This window comes from Crocodylus porosus, unplaced genomic scaffold, assembly GCF_001723895.1.
Source record: "Crocodylus porosus isolate Cpor-Errol unplaced genomic scaffold, CroPor_comp1, whole genome shotgun sequence".
NCBI lineage: Eukaryota > Metazoa > Chordata > Crocodylia > Crocodylidae > Crocodylus > Crocodylus porosus.
Window position 1 is genome coordinate 32,500,349 of NW_017728907.1, and position 20,390 is coordinate 32,520,738.

The window sequence follows — 20,390 nt, forward strand, 5'->3', positions numbered from 1 at the left end:
TTACAGTTTTGTTATCCACCATCCCGTTCATGAGCTGTTGACCAGCCCTAGGACTAACTAGTGAGTAGCCGCACCTATCCCGCAAGGGGTGTAAAGCAAGGGCTTGCTAGTGAACCCTGTGGGCCAACAAAACCCCTTTGTATCCAGTATACTGTAACTGAAGAAACATCGGAGACTCCACCTCTTGACTGCCTCTCTTCGTAGTTTAGACAGCATATCTACACTTTCTATACTTATATTTACTGCAACTTTGTTCCAGCCGGTCTCCCCTCTTATTCGTAAGAGGGTGAGGCCAGGTGAGTGAATAAAACAAATTTTTACTTTACTTATATTTACTCTGTAATAACTTCTACCACTAACACCCTATCTTAATGAGCTGTTGACCAGTTCTGGGACTTAAGGAGTTGGCAGCCACATCTAGCCCATCGGGTTAGAATGCAAGGGCTTACTCCGGAACCCCGTGAACCAACAGACATCTTACAAACGTATTATAGAAAACTAACAACTTACTCTAAGTTGTCTACTTGCACCAACTCGGTGAACCTCAGAGGCGGTCATAAAGCTACCTCCAATCCCACCCCACAAGCTGTGCGCTCGCCCGCTCCGTAAAGCCCGCGGTTCCCCAAGCGGTGCCGGAATCGCTAGCCCGGCATTCCGCCACACCCTCCAGATTGAAAATGACCCATCCTCCACCACTCTCTGGGTGCGGCCCTCCAGCCAATTGGCAACCCATCTGATTATTCCTCCCCTACACCACAGACCAAGCCTCACAGATGGCATCCACAGTTCTTATCATCACCAGCCCCACACTGGGCCCCAGAATCCTTCAATCCAGACCCCCAACTACATTCCCTCCAGTCAGGTGGCTTACTCCACCCTCATTCTAGGCTGCCAAGTTCCCTGAGTTGTCCCCCTCTCAGGTTTGGTCCCTCCAGGACATTGGCCATACAGGCCCTGGCCTCACCTCCAAAGCCAGTTGGAACCCCCAGACCCTCAGCTCTGGACGTCCCTCACAATGGGCCTCTGGCCCCTTTGACCCTTCTAGTCATGGCCCCAGTATTGACCAGTCAAGGGTTTTCAAGTCAGGTCTATGAGCCTCTAGCCCCCTCTCTAACTTGGGTCTAACTTCTTAGCCCAACTACGGGCTAACCCACCCAGTTGTGGGAGCTGGGGTTATTAAGGCACCCTGATCGACCTTTCACCGGGGTGGTAACTGGCCTGGTATTTCCTGGAGGCTCCTGCACCACTGGGAGCCCCACTAGGCCACCCACTCCCAGCAGGGTGCAGTTTTAGGTCATGCCCAGGACCAGGAGCCTTCAAACCATCCCCTACAGCTCCAGCCCTAACCTCCAGGATGTTGCATGCAGCTAGGTAGTGTTACTGCCTGGTCTGCCAGCAGTGAACTGCTCTGCTTATATAGGCAGCCAGGGATCTAAATGGCCACCCCAATCAAGCACCTACTGGATGCTTGGCTCAGTCCTTAAAGTGGCAGACACCAACAATGCCCTGCCACAGGCCTATTAGGGGTTAACCTATGCCCCCCACCCCCGCTGCCCCAGGTGCCCACTTGGCAGCCACTCTCCAGGTTTGCTCTCCCAGCTTCCTCCTCCCACCCTAGAGGTGGGGTAGTAAAGCATGGCACAGTGCTAGGGGAGACTTCTAGGGTGCCTGAGAAGCACTGCAGGGTGCAGCAGGTCGGGTGAGAGGGGTACACAGTTCAGTTCAGGAGGAGCATGCCCAGCATGCACCAGAGAGGGTGCAAGGTGCAGTGAAGTGCAGGGGGGGAGGCACTTGGGCATACATTACAGCATCAGGGGGGCCTGCAGTGTGCAGTTCCAGGGGCCCATACCCCCTCTCTAGCCCTCCCCCCCAAAAAAAATTGAACAACCCTGAGCTAGGTTATGCCTGCAGTAGAGAATGAGTAACCCTTCTTACCTGTGCATGGGGACCCACAGTGAACCCATAGACCTGCTAAATCCTACTGGAGCAGGTCTATCTCCCTCTTTTTCCATTCAAATGAACTAGTCAGTGCACTTGAGCCAACAGATGTGGTGCCATAAATTGGTAGTGGCATGAACCAGTGACAAATACTAACCTTCTGGAGCAAGGAACAGAAGGGAGAAAATATTTTTGTCAGTGGGAAGTCCAAGGCACCCAAACCATGGTGGAGTGTTACCTGTGCATGATACTTTACTTCTGGCTGTGCATAAAAGCACAGTCTTGTCAAATATAATTTGCCCTCTGCCTTTCAGTGTTTTGAAAAGAGGCTTAAAGGTTTGCTTTTACCACAGTCGTCCACTTAGAAACTGCTTTTCATCCTTGTTCACCAGAAGGATGAAATGTTTCAAAAGCAACTTGCTAAATGCCTTTACAGTTGCCTCCATAGTTCTTGAGTTTCCCTTTTCGTTTTCTTGTTTGCTATGTTCCCCCACATATTAACAGGATGTGACATTGCTAGTCAGCTTTTTGGGCAAAAAAAAAAAAGTTATAGTAATGTAGCAGACATGAACAGATGAACTTGTCCTGCCTTTGTCTCTCTATAAAATAGATTTCACAAACGCAGAAACATTTATTATCACACTCAAGAGCCTTTGACAAAAAAGATCATTCAAAATGCCTAAAAACATTTTGAACCAATGATTCTCTACCTCTCCCCTCTACAATGTACCAACGGGTGATGCAGTATGCAGCCAAATGCAGTACCAAAGCTGAAATTCCTTTTTCCAGAAGAGTTTTTGAGAAGCCGATTCAGAAAGCAAGGTCATGCTCCAGTGCCGTCCCAGTTGTGTTTTTTGTTGGTTTTTTTTCCTGTTTTGTATTTATCTTCTGACCCATGCCTTACAGTCATGATACTGCATATCTGGAAGGGGTGCTAGTCATAATGCTGTTGCACATTGTCTTGGATTGTTTGAGTGAGTGAATGAATGAATGTCAGTCAAAGGCAGATATTTGCTTGCATTAAAGCCAGTGGAAACTCTAGGACCATTCCTTTGTTAGTGCAACTCCACTAGTGAAATGATGCCAGCAGTGAATTTAGCCATACTTTTGTGTATCTAATGTTTTATCTCATTTCAGAGGTATCCTTATGTGGCATATCAGAGGAGACTGTCTAATATTACAGTAATTATTCAGGAAAAAAAAATTTATATGCAACTAAAGTTTTCAAATAAACCCATTTCAATAAAAATAGTTTGTCTTACAGGAATATTTTGAGAAACTAAGAATATTGTGCACTTCTGTTCCCTTAACTGGGTGGAGGAGAAGGTTTCACAGAAGACTAGGAAGTCTTGTATCTTTCCTGCCTTCTACCTTGTGATTAGAAAGTACTGGACTACACCATCCCACGACCATGGGGATGATAGGTCCTAATTAAAGCTTCCAGTGCCCCAGCAAGACTAAATTATAGTGCCTGATATGAGGTCAGAGACAGGAAAGTTGACAGCACCTGAGAGTGCCTTTTCAACCCTGATGCCATATGTTTTGAGTGATAACATCTCATGGGAAACAACAGTAGATAAAGCCAATATTAATAATCCATCACACAATTATCTACAGAGCAGCACTGACAATCTTCAGCCCTTTGCAGATTTTTTTTATATATAACAAATACTAAAATTATGTAATGTTGATCATTTGTTCATAAATGAGTGAACACCATGCACTGATATGAGTTGAAAACATTTTAGCCCCAGAGTTATTAGTGAGAATATTCTAACCTGGTACAGTCTTTATTGATAGCATGATATGGTTGCAAATCCTCTTCCACAGGTAAACAAACATAAATATAGCAGACACAGGGTATATAGCAGGGGTGAGCAAAATGTGGCCCAGAGGCCAGATGCAGCCCACCAGGCCATTCTATCTGGCCCACAGAACCCCTAAAAAATTTAGAAAATTAATATATATCTGCCCTGGCTGCCTGTCATGCGGCCCTCGATGGCTTGCTGAAACTCAGTAAGCGGCCCTCCACCAGAAATAATTGCCCACCCCTGGTATATAGAGTAACAAATACTAGACAAAATAGTGTAATGGGTCATAAAAATGTACAGTGTCTCCACACTGAAGAGGTTAAAGTTTGTGTCTATTTGCATTAACAAGATATGATTATTGATATGCAATTATTAAGGTTGTCACCTATAAAACACCAAAATGTGACCAGATCCAAAAATTGGAGTCCCAAGGCCAAATAAAAAAGAATGCCTTTCATTTCTGAGACTTGGGTCCCTGGTGGTGGTGTAAAAGACCAGTGCCAGTTTTGTTTTATTTTGTTATCTTACCTCCATCTGCCCTTCCGACCAGCTAATAGTTTATGTGGCAATATCAGTTTCTGAAACATGTTGAAACCATCGTAATGGCTGCTTGATTTAGTTAATTAACTGGTTTAGTTTGGGGATTTTTTTCTCTGCAGGGTGAATCTCCTAAGCCAGTGAAAGAATTTTTGTTTTAATTACTCCCGCAGAAAGTAGAGTTGTATGGTTGGTTCTTTCCCAGATATATTTTTGTTGTAGTAAAAAAAAATTAAGCAGCTTTCTAAACAGAATATCAATTAATACTATTTGCACACATGGGGGGGATTAATTAGGGACACGGGGTAGTATAATTTGTGTGAGAGGCTCAGACAGCCTACTGTCCTTGAAATGATGAAACTGCGTGAAGGCACAGAGTTTCAAGCAGCAGCATTTCCCTAGAGCATCCCTACATTGCCCATTTGTCTCCATGTCACTCTAACTTCTCTATACTTGAACAAGGATAAAGAGCTGGGTAATATTCTATTCCCGGTTATACCAGCACCACTCACAACTTCACTGGGGTTGAGTGAATGTAACTTGAGAAAAAAAGCCTAATCTTACACTTTGTTTCACTGAAAAGAAAGAGAATGTTTTTCTTATAAAGCAGCCTTAATGACCTTCTTTTTAACTCACTTTAATGCTTGGTTATTCACTGCTTAGTAGCCATCCCTGTAAGCCTAGTTTTCTTCATCTTCTCTTGTGGATGGCAGGGAACAATAAATTACTAGATCCTATTTTAGCTAATGGATTACAGAGAAGCAGACGCAGCACAATTTACGTTCTGTTATAAATTAAGTGAGGGTGATGACATGCTTTACTGGCTAAAGCTAGTATGTAAAATAAATCAAGCAGTGATTTGAATATCAAGTGTTTGGCATGAAGCAAGTTATTTAAAAAGAAGAAACAAAAAATAAAGAAACAAAATTGCAAATTATAGCAAAAATATTTTAATAAATTGGAAAAGCCTCTTTGAGATCCCTGTTATACTTACAGTATGCTCATGGACAAGAATTACAAAAGTGATCCTGGTATATTTGTTAAAGTAGTTTCACTTTTCCACCATAAATGGCATTTAAAAGGATTTATAGCTCAACTGGGAACAACCATGCTCTCAATCAAAACTTGACATCATTTCACTCCTAGGTCAAGTCCCTTTAATTCATAGAATTTCATCTAAAGGCTTGATCCTCCAGTCCTTACTCAGGCAAAGTTACTAATAAGAAAAGGAACTGAGGAGTTAGAGGTTTACTCAAACTGAAAGCCTGGAATTGCAGTCTTAGACAAAATTCTTATGAAAGCCAGTAGGAATTTTGCCGAAGTAAATGACCTCAGGTCCAGGTCCTCAGTTTGATCTTCAAGTATTGATATGCTATCTGCATATGTGTGTAATTGAAAAAATAAAATAAATCTGTTGGCACAACATTAGCAGGGAAGTGGTTCCTTTAAGAAACTGAGTGTTTCAAATTACAGTTCTGTTTCTGGCGTTGCTAAGCATATCTCTGAAAGACTAAAGAAAGTAAAAACACTTGACTCATATATTCCAGAGATTATTCCACATTTATTTAATTTTTTTTCCAGGTGCCTATATTTCTATCCTGAGGAAGGCTAAAAGGTCAAAATGATGGCACCCCAGAAGGAAATTAAGATAACATCCAACAATACTACTAGTGAAGGAACTTTCACTCAACCTCATCCAATTTGCACTTAGCTTCTTCTAATTTGCAGTGGTTCACTTTGTAAATATCTGGAAGGGACATTAAAATCAGGCCACACATTTCAGAAGCCTTGGGTCAAAGTTATCTTTTTTGCGTGGTTTCTATTATGTGCTGTAGGTATCCAAAATCGTAGCCTATTCAATTATTCATTTGTTTGAAGAGCTGTGCTTTTAAGCCCAGTTAATTTAAATGTTGGTCACTTTAAACTGTGATAAAGATTGCTTCAATTCACAGATTCTGGATTATTGCTATTAGTATTTTAAAACATTCATTCTAAAGAGATGTAGTTTTTACATTAAACTTCAGAAAGAATAATGAAGAATTGCTCATTACATCAGGGACAGATAGTAAATACATTAGTGAAGCAATGCACTGATTAGTTAGTCAAAAACAAAACTGTAGCAAGGCACCAAAGTGGCTGCTACTTTGAGAGCAGAGATAAGGACCCAGATGCAGGTTGCTGGGCCAACTGGTTAATGAGAGTAAGGACTTACACCTGCCTGGTCAGGTGACTGGAAGGGGCAGGGCCTGGTGCCTACATATACATCACAAGCCAGAGGCAAAGGGGGCTGCTGGCTGCCAAGGGAGAGAGAACTCTTCCTATGTGAGTAAAGAGGAGAAGCTGGACTGCACAAGCAGGCTGATGCTGGGGGAAAGAGATGGAGTACCCATCGGGTGGCTTGAAGGATGTTACAGCTAAGCAGCTAGAATTTACGTTATAGCCCAGGGGCTTATACTTTGTGTTTGTGGTTTATACCAGAGGACTGAGTGAGGCTATTAGGGGTTGGAGGAGGCCTCACAGGGGCTCCATGGTAATGTGGGGACCCTGGTGACAGAGGGCACAGCATCTGGGGGTGCACTGACCCCAGCCTCAAGGCAAAGGGGAGCGGAGAATTGGAGGCCAGGTAAGACTGAGGCTGCCTGAGCCCAGCAGGGGGTTGAGACCCCAAGGAGGAGAGTTGGGGCCAGGCACAATGACAGCCACCTGAGCCCCAAGGCTGCGGTAAGCCCCGAGGCAAAAAGGGGGCACAGAGAGTGAGACTGACCAAACAACATCTGGTACATCTGTAAGGCTTGGGGCATGACAAAGTGGTGGTTGGAGCCAAGCGTAGCTCATAAGGCTGGGGTGCCCAGGAACCCCCATTTACAGAGCTGGGCTAATGTACGGGAGGATAACCATGTCCAGGAGAACCGAAGAGGCAGCCTCCCTAATTACATAATTGACATTAAAGATGTGGCGGGCGAGATTGAGGGTGCATCGTAGGCTGACTGGATACGGTAAGGGGTGCTAAGGGAGAGCACGGTGACCCCCTAGGGAGCTATTTCTGTTACAAAAACAAAACAAAAAAACAGTTCCATTTGTTTTGGGTTTTTTGTTTTTTAATTGCAGCTTTGATGCTTGCTATTCTGTCCTGGGCTGGGGCTGCCTACTGTATTGATAAGAGTCTGAACTTGTGCATTGGATAGAGATCAGTGAAGGCAAATTCAAACTTGCTTCCATTAATTGTCACAAATGAATAATATTAAAAATCAGGATTTGAACCAAGATCCAGATCAGTGTTCCATATTCTCCGTTTTGTTCCTAATCGTTTGGCTTTCCTTCTCTTGAGTATAAGGACAGTCCTGTTACCAGCAGGATTAAGCTCACTGTCACTGTAAGTGCTTGGGTTTCTAAAGCAGGATTCATCTTCCTAAAGTATACTGTATAGTGTTCAACAGCCAGTCTCTTCTGAACCAAACCATGATATTTATTACAATAATGTTATGGATATAGTTAATAGTATTATTCATCTTCTAGCACACCATGTTGCAGTGAGATGTCTGAGAAGCAAGAAGAGTTGAAATGCCATAAGTATTTACAATACCTTTCAGCAAAAGAAAAGCCTTTTTCCAATAATTTTTTTTTTTAATTGTATGTAACGTCCCCGTTTGTGCAAATATGATTTAAGGTTACTTTTGTTCTATTTTTAAAACACTGCTTATTAGTATACATACAGATATTTATGTACACACATACTCCCTTTGAAAATTCATCTTTGTTTTTGGTAATGCCTAATTATTTTAATAGCACTGAAGATAGATTTCATCTATCTACAAATTTAAGACATTTGTGTTATCAAATGAAAATTTGATGCTATATCACATTTATGCCTACCTCTTATCTTCTTTACTCATAACCAAGAAACCGCTGGATTCAAGATCCTGAGATACTGGTTATTCTATAAAACGCTTGGAATGTCAGAGTCAAAAGAGATAGATAATGAAATATTCTGACAGACAAACAGGGTTCTTTTTAGTAAATATATTTTAGATAGTAGTTTAGGATATTGTTTGCAATTGAAGGAAAATAATAATATTTACACATAGGGGCTGTATTAAGTATTCAAAAAAATTATTGATATGACATTTCAAGAATGATAGCACAAACTATAGATAGATTCTGATATGTCTATCTCTGCAGATCGTGGTTTGAAGTACAGTACTTGCATTGCATATAACATCTATGCGAATGACCAACCAATCAAGTTGGAAACAAAATGTTTTACCTATGCAGATGACAACCATCCCACAGCACAAATGTCTAAAGTCGTTTAGGAGCTTCCTTACCAGTACCCACCCTCTTGATGCCACAATGAAGGAGATACACGACCTGCAGATGTGGAATGAGAGCAAATACCTGACAGCAGAAAAATGTACACTCCAGCAGCCAAGTCCTTACCACCAGGGGCTGATGAACCATGGTAAAGCCGGCAGTGTCTCAAGCACTTGCGTACCAGAGTCAGGAACTAATGAAGAAGTGGAGCTATACCATTGGTTTAACCACTGACTGCAGCACAGAGCCTCAGACTATGCAACACCTGCTGCTTGAAGGCATGTGTACAATGAAAGACCTTGCAAAACATAATGATGAGCACAAATGTGTAACAAAATGATCAAATGTGGTGTAGAGACATGAGAAGAAGAGTCTCTGTAGATTTTGTTTCTTTCATAACATTTCTAAAGATCATGTCAAATTTAGAAATCAGATATTTGTAAAATTTTGTCTTTATAAAGGCATTTCTTCTATTGTATGACAGGCTTGGGTATAAAAAATTGTTTAAATGCAGAGATATAAAATAATTTTGTGTTGTGCAAAAGGTATAAAAGTTATATTAAGGATGGCATCACTTGGGGTTATTAATATGTTTATAGTCCCCAACTTGGAGAGAAACGGGATCCATAGGAATGTTCCTACCTTGAACAAGGGGTTGGACTAGACTTCTTGAGGTCCTTTCCAGCCCTACTTTTCTATGATTTAGTGATTTTAAAAACACATATTTTTACCTGTAGGCTGAAACTGAGTGTCTAAAAGGAGACTTCTGAGAGAATCGCTTCATAAGAGTCAATATAGAAAAATATGAATAGTGAGCCTCTGTTCGATCACTCTCAGATCTACATGTACTGTCTCACACTTACTGAAAGTTAACGTATAAGAAAAATTACCCATGTTCATTGGGTGATGGATTTAAAATATAGGATATATCCATATTTGTTCCACATGATTTGAATCTAGAATCACAGGAACCTAGAGCTGAAAGGGACCTTCCAAGGTCATCAAGTTCAGCCCCCAGTCACAGTAGGATCATCCCTGTCAAAACCATTCCAGACAAGTGTCTGTCCAATCTGCTCTCGAAAATTTCCAAGGATGTAATTTCTCTGTTCCAATGCTTGACCAGCCTCAGAATGAGAAAGTTCCTGCTAATCTCCAACCTCATTTTCCCTTGCTGTAACTTGAGGTCATTGTTCCTAGTCCTGTCCTCTGCAGCTATAGGCTCATCTCCACCTACATATATTCATATTAAAAAGAAAAAAGGGACTGTGCCTTTGCTTGTTTGATGCATTGTTACAGTCAGGCTTCATGAATACTATTGTTAACTCTCATTTCTTTTGACAGTGGCTTAGTGATTAATATTTCCTGATCTATTGTTATACTGTCCAACTAGCCTGTTGCCTTGAATTTGTGACCTAGCTTTGGATACTGATAATACAACTTAATTTCTATTTCAGTGGAGGCTGCAAAATTACCCTGGGAGGGAGGGGCTGGGGGGAAAACCAAAGAAAACTTATTCACCAACAAGTACATTTGACAGAAAGAGTAGCACACTTCAGCATTTACAAATTTTGGAAAAACAAATCATCCCTGCTTAAACACTAATTTGAATGGTATTATACATTGTAGAAATGTGACCCATTGCTTTGAACTGTAGTATTAAGCATTTAATCTCCTCATGTGATGTTTGCTGCTGAGGGGAAAGGATGTCCAGAAGTCAGTCCAAGAACTACTCCAAATATTTGGGATCAAAGTCTTACTGTTTATATTTATTCATATGGGCAGTCTCATTGAAGTCAATGGAATTACTGATGCTCATCTGTTAAAACTGTTACATATGGTTTTTTTTTGTTTAATAGAATAAGTTAAGCACATGAAGTATTAGCAGAACTGAAGGACTTAGTTAATATGCTCCCTTACATAGAATTTTACAACCAAGATTAAGTTGTAAGTAAAGAGCCAGATCATATCAGGCAACACATGGGGCCAGATCATACCAGGCAACTTCATATTGTAAATGTGGTGCTTAAATCAGTCCTGAGCTAACTGAAAAGTATGCATAAGGGATTATGACCACACTGACCTTTTATTTGCCTGAGCAGCTTTTTACTTGTGTGTAGGCACCTAAACATACAGATTAAGATTAAGTGGTGAGGAAATCTCTGTATACCAACTGCATATTTGATCATTTGACTTATTTACTTCTAACAAAGCTATAAAAGAGCCAGCTGAGACAAGGTCAGATCATAGCAGGCAACTCATACCAGAAATGGGTGCCAACCTGCAGCTGGAAAGGTTTCCTGTCCTTGATGCAAGGTACAAACCCATTGCCCAAATCTCAATCATTTCCTCCAACATCCATTAAATATTTTATAAATCTCCTCAATTATGTGAAATCTTATTCTTCTAAAAATATATATATATATTTTTTAAAACCTCTTGCCATTTTGACAACTGGGGCTCGGTGGCACCTGATTTCAAGCAGGATGGTGTCAAGCCTGAGGTAAATGTTACCATTTTACCTTAGCTATTCGCTCATCGTTGATGGAGTCCAGCCGTTTATCTTATGCAGCGTTTAGCCTCACGAAACCCCACAAAATACGTGAATGTTATTCCTTATATAGTCAATTTTTTTTTACTTGAAGTCACCTTCACCTCCCAAACACAGGAGTTCACAGCTCAAAGATGGGAGTTCACAGAAAGCTGTTCAAAATCTTTTGGCAAAAATGTTCTTAAACTGTTTGGAATACCAATTTTAGCAGATGTAAGATGTAGTTTGTTTCTTCCTCCTTTCTGATACATTCAGATTTGAATTACCAAACAGGAGTAGTTTTCATTCTTTCCATTAGCATTTTAGTTCTTTAATGCAACATGCAGTGCCGTGCAACTAAATACCATTTTATTAAGTATCTTTATTACCCTGAAAATAGGGTATTTTCAGGAAGCAGGTGTGAAGGAAGTTTAGATGTTGACTGGAGAAAAATACTACGTGTGATAGGAGATGACACCCTTTTTTGTAATCCTAGCAGAGGCTGGGAGCCAATTACTGAAGAAACTATTGAACTGTAAACACTCCACCCTTAGAGTGGTCCCTCCAAAATAGGACTGTGTGAGAAACCAAGCTATCTGTGGATAAGCAGGAGATATTGAGAACTTTGTAGTTTAGTATGTTCACATCAGAATTTATTAAAAACACATTTCATTGCTGCTTGCAGATATATTCTTTTTTAAGCCAGAAACATGCAATATTTAAATAAATTGTAAAAGCCTGCACTTTATATATGTTAAGAAAGCATCCTGTTTTTGATTCTAGCAATGTAACTCAAACTTTGATATATAACTAATTAGCTTTAATAGTAAAAGGAAAAAAATCAATTCAGAGGTCTTGAACATGTATACTTTTACCTCAGCTTTAGAAACTACTTGTGAAAGGGCCAAATATGAAAGTGAATACTCACTACACTCATAGCAATCATAGATAAGTAGGACTGGAAAGGACCTCAAGAAGTCATGTAGTCCAAATCCCTGCCTGAGTCAAGAAAGGTCTTATGTCCTATATGGGGATTGAACCTGGGTCCTTAGTATCACACTAGTTTGTGACCACATGGTAGTTCTGCTTGACACTACAGTCATTTCCATTTCAAGAATAAGATCGTTCCTTAGTAACAATAATCCCTGATGAATATGTTTGGAAAAAAATAATTTTAATAATAAGTTTGTCTGGTTGGTTGGTTTTACTTTAGCTAACTGAGGTAGGATCAACTGCGGACAATTAAACCTACTCCTGTAGCCTCTGAAACCCAAATTTCTGTGGGTGTAGACTCAGGTCTTACCTCTTATTAGGGGTTAGTGCTTTTGCACTGCACATCTACTAAAACTTGAATAGTCATTTTGGAATTATAATCCTAGTGGAATTTAAAGAATGAAATATTGCTTACCTATTGAGTAATATACTCAGTAGGCAAGTATTAGCATTGAGTAATACTCTGTTGGGCAAATAGAAACTACTTAGTTATAGGAATCTCTGTGTTTCTTCTGTACTTTTAAAATAAAAAAACCAAAAAAAACATTTTATAATAGCTAAAAATGACCTGTGTCAGGTGTTTCCTGGTAGGTAATTCCTCCAAATTATATCAGTTCATAGTATTTAAATCGATATTTTTAAACTGCTTTCATGCCCCTCCTTACAGACTTTTCTTACATTTGAGCTGGCTCTGTTCTTTTTTTGCAGCACAAATAAACCAATAACTAGTCATTTGATCTAATTAGTGTAATTTATGAGGTGCGGTGTTTTCACATTCTATTCTGCCCATGTCAGATGTTCCTTTTCTTGCTACTTGTGTCCTCCATGTGGGGAAGGGTGGGGAAGGCAAAACAGCAGCCTTTATAGGCTTTAAGAAGTTTTATTTCCACTTTTTCTCTTGCAGTAAAATTGGCCACTCCAGGAGAAAAATAATTCCAGGGAACAAACATAGTTAAATCACTTCCAGGAGAGTTTCTCCTGGGAGAATAAATGTCTGTACATGCTGATGCCACAGACTATGGGCAGTCTGGGTTAGCCAACCAGGGCTACCCTATGCACTGCTGCTATCTGCTGCCAGGCAGACAAAGGGAGACTGCAGAGCCCTGAAATGAGTGCACAGGCCCCTCCCTTCTCCTCCCCTCAGCTATACAGTGTCAGCACTGCAAGATCTCTACTCTTCAGGGCCTCAGCATATAACTGAATGTCTGTACGTTTGGCTCTGGGTAAGTTTTTCTACCAACAGAACAAATCCGGGGAGATTATTTGAATGTGTATATGCAGACTGTTTAGTGAAAGATGGATTTGGGTGCACACTTAGTTAACTGGTAGCAAGGTTCATAATATAGGAGGCATCTTGGAGCAGAGTTGTCTCTTGTCGAAGGGAAATGGGGGCGACTGCCTCAGGCACCTTGCTTTGATGGGCCCCACAGACCATGTCGAGGATACCACCACTCCACACGGCTGCCGCTCGCCACTGGCTCCCCACTCTGGCGGCTTGCCTCTCCCTCCTCCCCTCCTCGCTCTGTGTTTCAGCTGCTCACCACTACCACCACCACCACCTACTCCATGCTCCGGCCCCGCACAGGCTGATACACCCCAGGCTCCACACACCCCTAGGGTCAGCCCTGCCATGGAGGATAGGTTTTTTCAACTGGAGAAATGGTCTGAAATTAGTCAAATAAAATCCAAGAGACAAGTGCAAATTCCTTCACTGAGCAATCAAATATACAAATATGACCTAGGATGCAAAGCTACAGAAAAAGGACTTGGAGGTTTCAAACTGCAGACTGAAATTAAATAACACAAAAAAGACAAGAACATCACATGCAAGTCAAGAGAAATGATTCTTCCAGTCTATTCAGCACTGGCAAGGCCTCACCTGGAGTACTGTGTCTAGTTTTAGATACCATTCTAATATAATAAAAGGCTTAGTCTATCTGCCCATAATGCTTCTGGCCAACTGTGCCTGTGCTGCCAAGAGGATAGGCAGCGATTGGCTGGGCAGCCTGGGCTGCACAGGCCCAAGTTTTCACTGCTGCTGGGCAAGTTTGGTGGCAGGGAACACGCCTCAGCCACCCAAGCAGTAGGGCTTCCCTTCTGCCTCCCAACCTGAGGGTGAAGGGGGGATTACGGTAGCAGTGCCTCCCTGCCACCCCCAAAACAGCCAGAAGGGAAGGGAAAGTGGCAGGCAGGGAGGGAGGAGGAGAGTGGGGAGGCAGGCAGAGGCGGGCCAGGAAATTCTGAAGCAGCAGGGGGATGGGGGGAGCAGGGCTAGACCCAAACTGATGGGGGGGACCAAGGGCGAGGGATTGGGGCCAGACCTGAAGTGGCGGGGGGGAGGGGTGTAGAGTGAGGCTGAATGAGGAGTGGCAGGAGGGTAAGGGTAGAACGGGGCTGGACCTAGAGCACCTGGGGGGGGGAGCAGGGCCAGGTGAGGAGTGGCAGAGGGGTGGGGGGAAGGGAAGGCATGAGGTCGGATGCGGGGCTCCGTCCCCACCCCTGTCATTCTTGACGGGCAAATTGCTACTGCTTCAAGAAAGATATAAATAAGGTAGGAAGAGTCCAACAGGGAGTAACAAAAAATCATCTGAAGCCTAGGAAACATGACATCAGAGGAAAATGTTGAAGAACTGTGACTATTTAGTCTGGAGAAGAAAGGGCTAATGGTGAATTTGATAGGTCTTCAAAATCATGAAGGATAGCTCTAAAGAGGATGGAGATAAGACTATTTCTTCCTGCAACCCCTCTAGACTATTTGGGCTCCTATAGATGTGCAGGAAGCCAGCTCTGATGCACTGGATTTCCAGTGTGTTGAAGCAGACTCAATTAATAGTGTCTGCTGGAGCATGGAAATTACAGCACACCAGCAGCCTCCTGTGTCATGTGTGCCACTATTTCTGTGCTGAAAAATGGTGGTGGTGCGCATTGAACTAAAGCTCGTTCAATGAGATTTAGTTCAAAGCACCCTACCACCATTTTTCAGCATGGTGGACACTGATACACATGATGTTCAGGCACTTTTAATTAGCATGGGTTGATAATTAAAGTATCCCTCCACCCCCCAGAGCATATGTAAAAATGCTCTTTGTTCTTGCAGAGTATCCCCTGCAACATCAGATAATATTATAAATTTCACTAAAATAAATTTAGATTGGATATTAGGAGCAACTTTCTAACTATGAGAATAATTAAGTATTGGAAACTTACTTCCACAGCTCCTGTGGATTTGCCATTCTTGGGAGTTTAAGTGCATTTTTCTGGGATGGTTTAGACAGGGGCAATCCTGCCTTCAGCAAGGGGTTGGACTAATTGACCTCCTGAGGTTACATTCAGTCCCTCCCTCCCCTTTTCCCTCATAGTTCAATTAAATATTAGTATGTGACAGTATGTGCCTTTTAGCTGACATTCATGATTTCCAAGAAAAATCATATTTTATGGATTTGCTAGAAAGGGAAGACAGGTGAGCTAGCAACACCTTTCAGCATTATGAATTATTCTATAAGAGCAGACAAACTCTGAAGGGAAAAAAGAGAGAAATCTGTCAAAATAGTTGGCAGATATAAAACAAGATATTGTACACACACTAGGGCATGTTTAATTACAGAAAACAGGGCAGTTGCTGCAGAATACTATACATCCAAGGAGTTTTCTGAGAATTATCAAACTAAGTTATGTGCATAAACATAGATATTCTAAGTAGCATGAGAAGATGTAGTATGTGCTTGATTTTTAATCGAACACTTTTTTGTTTGTTATATTACTGTATATTGAACTAAGATGTATTCTTAAGAGGGCTCTACTGACATGTAACTTCACATTTAATTGAGCACAAAATCACAATCTTGTTAATTGTAAAATTCTTTAATGGTCCAGTCCTGCCCTAAGCTCAGTCAGATTACTGATACACGTAGTAATAATCCCTCTAAGGATTTAAGCATGTGCCCAGACTGTTGCAGGATTGAGACCTAAAACCAGTCTTAAAACTCTAGGAAAGAACATCGTCAACCACTGGGATCGCCCAAAATTCCCAGAAGTTTCCTCCTGGAAGTAACCATAAAGCTGTATCTGTTCTTCTCCTTTTAGCTCAGCCATGGCATGATGGAATCATTCTTTGCACTCTCCTCTTGTGCCCCACCGAAGTGCACTCATGGTCATCGATTTCTTCTTTTGATTCTCATAGAATAAACTGTTTGCAATTCAGAGGATTTAAGACAGCATTCCCTTTTGTGGGGTCCAATATATTAAACTTTTTTTGGTCTTTCAGGCCCCATCTTTCCCTCACTGCAGTCTCCAGTTCTCAACTTCTCTACCCCACTTTCATTTACCTCAGAGCCAGAAAACTCTTTTCAACCCCACAACAGCACATGCTGTAGAATTTTTTCCCTTAGTGACGCCACCTTTGTGAACACTCCCACCTCATTTTTTTTCTTCATTGCCCACTTTAACTCTTGTTCTGGCATATGTAGCCTTTCCCATCAGTACAGGAGATAAGTCTTTATTTCCAGGTACATTTAGGCTCACTACTCAAATGCAACCCCCAGAATCCTTGTAGTCTTTATTTTAATACCTCCTATTCTGGTCCCTAAATTCACAGCTCTATCCCTCCTTTAGAGCTATGCACAGGGTTAAGCAGATTTCTACTCCATTCTACCAGCTGTTAGGCTCCAGGCTCATGTAAAATTCTGCTAAATTTCCCCCTGTTCACCTCCCACAGCTAAGTACTCCCATTTCTATGGGGAAAGTACCTACCTCATCCTCAGCTGGGTAAGCTAACTGATCAAAGTCATCTAATGCTCAGTAGATCAGGATCAGCTGGGCAGGGAGGAAAAGTAGCTGATCCATCACAAAGCTGAACCTAACAGCATTTACAGTGCCAACCAGCCTGTGATATGCCTTCATCTATCACTACTAAATATGGCTACAGTCCTACAATACTTACACATGAGTAACTTTTTGTCCCTGACTATTCCCATTGCATCACATCAATTCCTATTGGAACTCCATTGATTTCAAATGGAATTATGCTGGTGATGTATTAGGCCCAGAGTGGGATTATCCAAATACGTATGTTTGTGAGGCTGGTGTTTATCCTGGTATGACAACAGGATTTTGACTCCTAACAATCCATTTTCTTTTGCTCTCAACTGAATTAATTTAGTTTTATGACATTTCAAATGGCTTCTGAAAAAATAACTGGGATGTCACAAAGAAGATTATGATTTCAGGGGAGAATAAGTCTGGTACAAATCTTTCTGTACAAATAGCCTTAATAATAAAGAGTCTAGAAAAAAGGGGTGGGGGGGAGACATAATGAATTAAATTCTCTGGTATGTGTCCGCTAATCTGACTGGTTTTATTACTGCTCTGAGTTGCCTTTAGAGTGCAAAGCAGTCACACAGTATTGTTGAATCTGGCTTAAATATCTCTTAATAGAGGGCTACTAATAAGCATGTTACTGATCACAAAGCTAGTAAGACAGCCACCAAACCAAAGGGTTGTAAATTTCTAACTGGGCATAGAATATCAGGGAATAAATATATGGAAAATATCTACGTCTAAATTAGTACATGTGAAAAATTTAAATTTGAAATTACTTGTTCAAAAATAATTTGAATCTACAATGGAATTGTCTAGCAAGAAAATATTGCCCCATTTTTGTCTTCTACTTGACAGAAATAACTTGCTTCAAAATTGGTGAAATGCATGATTATTTAACAACTGAAGAGAAAAGTGAACAGGTTTTAAATAGCATTGAGTCCCCAAACTACTGTTTATGCTAGGAAGAATGGCTGAGTACATGATTAAATGTTTCTTATTCAAGTTCATTTGAAGCCAATGGAAACGTGTCTTTGTACTAAAATGGGTGTTGAGTTAGCCCTAACTCATTTGTTCTCTATGATCCATGAAAGATTAATCATTCCGAAATTAATGCCCAAAAGTTAACTGAGCTATATCATTTTATTTGAGTTGTCATTTCCCTCACCCTATTCTTCAGTGTTTCTCTTCTCTGGTACAATAGTTTCGATTTTCCCTTGGATAGCCCAGACAGTTTTGTTTCCTTTAATTAAGAACAGCACTAACTGTTTTCCTTAGAGGCTGTGTAGAGTAGTGGGGTGAGTTAGGTTTAACCGATTCAGGATACTGCACATAAAATATTTTTTGGCTGCCCCTTGACTCATTCAAGACTGGTATGGTCTGATGTGGCCACCAACTTCAATAGAAGATCAATTAGGTCTTTGTTCCCAAGTAGTTTCAGTGTGGTATTTATAGCAAAACAAACCAGTTTATATTATCTGAAATAGAACAGGAAAAGGACTAGTTTGGGCTACAGTTCTGGGTCTAACCCATCAAGAGTTCAACTTTTGACTGACATTTTTTCTCTAAATCATTGATTCTCCAAAAGAATGCTACAGCCCCCTGAGTGCTGTGAGATCCGTTCAAGTGTGCCAAAGGGTGCAGTGCAATATTACCACTATCTGTGCAAACACCTTCATGATTCACAAGATAAATCCAGTGTGTTCATGTAATATCAAAAACATTCTGAACTACAGTCAAGAAACAAGTAAAAGCTAAGAGGGGTCTCAAGTCTTAAAGGCATTCTTGAGGCCAGCAACAGATGTTTGGAATCTAAAAAGGTTGAGAACCACAGCTTTAAATTGTTAAATGTTGACTGTGTTCAACTTGCTATTTATTTACACTGTAGGTTACAAAAGATATGAAGAAAATGGGAATAATAATAATAATAATAATAACAGTAAATATTCTGCACAATAGGATGAATTCAGCCAAGTGACCAATATATATTAACAGGGAATGACATGAGGGAAGACTAAGCATTCGCTGTTCTACAGTTTCATACATACAGCAGTCAGTCTGGGGGCACGATCATGATCACCTATGAAAGTACCCAAATGCTTACTACTCTTTCACCTTATTGTAGCTGTCTGTATGTTTTTTCTTCTTCTTCTTCCCTGATCTTTCACTCTCTTCAGAAGTTCACTTGATTTTGAACTCACTCATTGCTGTAGTTACTACTCTAACTCCCTTGCCCCTCCTTTGCAGGCTGGACCTAAACCTGCACTGAGCAGCAGGGTGAACAGTGGTAGCATAAAGGGTTAATGCACCTGTCACTTACCCCTCCATGCCAACACATGTCCCCAAAGGGGTTCCAAAAGTTAGAGTTTGGTGGTGGGCCCTGCCAGCACTCATCCCACCTTTTCAGGAGCCCCATTGGTCGGATGCTATAGCTCCAGTGGCTGTATTTTTTATACTCTTGCTCTATAGCGTAAGAGATTTTGCTTTTGGGTGGCTGATATTCTTTTAGCACAGACAAGATAAGGGCTTATATCCATTTAATGTTTCATTCTACTTTCCTGCTGTGAATGGCATGTCAGACCTTCAGAAGCCTCCTGCACTGGCAGAGCAGAGCTACACCGTAAATTCATATTTCAGTAAAGGCTTATGCAAAGCCTAGCATCCAAACTAAAAAATGTCATCAGCCTTCTTGGCTTCTCAACTTTTCCAGAGTCTTTTGTGACTTGACTTTTTGCCCTGTTTGTGTTGGGGCTTTCCAAAGTATTCAAGGTGTTAGGAGGGGTAATATTGTTCAGCAGACGGAAAGGCGAAGTGAAGTGAAGTCATTTACTGGAGAGGTTACAGTCAGCCTGGCAACTCAGAAAGTGGGATTTTCCGCCTGCGATGAGGGCCTGCTTGGGGCCTTGCAATCCTCACCAGCATTTCACACATGCTTTGCAAATCCCTGAACACAGCAATGTTGAACTGGGGCCACCCAGGTCCTTTTTCCAGACAAATCCATGCTGACACCAATGCCCTGCCTCAGCAGAACCGGACTAACGGGGCCCAGGAGTCGGCCTGCAGCAGTTGTGACAACCCAGGATATGAAATGGAGACTTGAGCCAACTTGGAGAGCAGAGACCTGGGCCAGGCTGGGCAGCATCCCTGCCCGCCAGCCAGGAGGTACCCAAGCCGAGGCGCTCGGTTCCAAGCCGTGCCACCATCGCTCCTTCCTGGTAGGACCGTTGGGTCCCAGCCAGCAGCTTCCTCCGTGGTGGGCGAGGGCAGGGCACTGCCACCGCATGGGTTAGACATGAGGGGGCACTTCCAGCGCCGTCCCGGGCAAGTCGGTGCTTTTCCCAGGGCTGCGTGAGGACGGCAGCGGGCTCCTGACTGCTGATGCTTTGGCGAAGAGGCCTCGCCCCCCGCCCAGCGGTGCCACATCCGCGCAGCCCCTCGCCCCATCCCGCCCCCTGCCC